The sequence below is a fragment of the Arachis ipaensis genome, chromosome B05 (assembly GCF_000816755.2).
Source record: "Arachis ipaensis cultivar K30076 chromosome B05, Araip1.1, whole genome shotgun sequence".
In the NCBI taxonomy this organism is placed as follows: Eukaryota; Viridiplantae; Streptophyta; class Magnoliopsida; order Fabales; family Fabaceae; genus Arachis; species Arachis ipaensis.
Window position 1 is genome coordinate 124,893,715 of NC_029789.2, and position 1,476 is coordinate 124,895,190.

Sequence of the window (1,476 nt, forward strand, 5' to 3'; positions counted from 1 at the left end):
AACGCCCAGAGTTGTGCGCAAAGGCATTTTTACATGCCTAATGGGTGCAGGGATGTAATTCCTTGAACACCTCAGGATCTGTGGACCCCACAGGATCCCCACCTACTTCCACTCACTTCCTCTCACCACTCTCTTTCACACAACCCCATAAACACTCTTCCCAAAAACCCTTCACTAATCACCTCAATCTCTCTTCCCCATCACCTCCTCACCACTCACATCCATCCACTCTTCCCCATAAACCTACCTCATAAACTCCACCTACCTTCAAAATTCAAAACCAATTTCCCACCCAAACACTCCTCTTGGCCAAACCACATCTCCCTCTCCCTCTCCATATTTCTTCTTCTTCTTCTTCTTCTATTCTTTTGTTTATTGCTCGAGGGCGAGCAATATTCTAAGTTTGGTGTGGTAAAAGCATAAGCTTTTTATTTTTCCATTACCATTGATGGCACCTAAGACCGGAGAATCCTCTAGAAAGGGGAAAGGGAAGATAAAAGCTTCCACATCCGAGTCATGGGAGATGGAAAGGTTCATCTCCAAAGCCCATCAAGACCACTTCTATGATGTTGTGGCCAAGAAGAAGGTGATCCCTGAGGTCCCTTTTAAACTCAAAAGAAATGAGTATCCGGAGATCCGACATGAAATTCAAAGAAGAGGTTGGGAAGTTCTAACAAATCCCATCCAACAAGTCGGCATCCTAATGGTTCAAGAGTTCTATGCTAATGCATGGATCACCAAGAACCATAATCAAAGTAAGAACCCGGATCCAAAGAACTATGTTACAATGGTTCGGGGGAAATACTTAGATTTTAGTCCGGAGAATGTGAGGTTGGCGTTTAACTTGCCCATGATGCAAGGAGATGAACGCCCCTACACTAGAAAGGTCAACTTTAATCAAAGGTTGGACCAAGTCCTTATGGACATATGTGTAGAAGGAGCTCAATGGAAGACTGACTCCAAAGGCAAGCCGGTTCAACTAAGAAGATTGGACCTCAAGCCTGTAGCTAGAGGATGGTTGGAGTTCATTCAATGCTCAATCATTCCCACTAGCAACCGGTCTGAAGTAACTATAGACCGGGCCATCATGATTCATAGCATCATGATTGGAGAAGAGGTGGAAGTTCATGAGATTATACCTCAAGAACTCTACAAGGTGGCTGACAAGTCTTCCACTATGGCAAGGTTAGCCTTTCCTCACCTCATTTGCCACCTATGCAATTCGGCTGGGATTGACATAGAGGGAGATATCCTCATTAAAGAGGACAAGCCCATCACTAAGAAAAAGATGGAGCAAGCAAGAGAGCCCATTCATGGAGCTCAAGAGGCGCAAGAAGCTCATCACCATGAGATCCCGGAGATGCCTCAAATGCACTTTCCTCCACTAAACTATTGGGAGCAAATCAACACCTCCCTAGGAGAATTGAGTTCCAATATGGGACAACTAAGGGTGGAACATCAAGAGCACTCCATCAT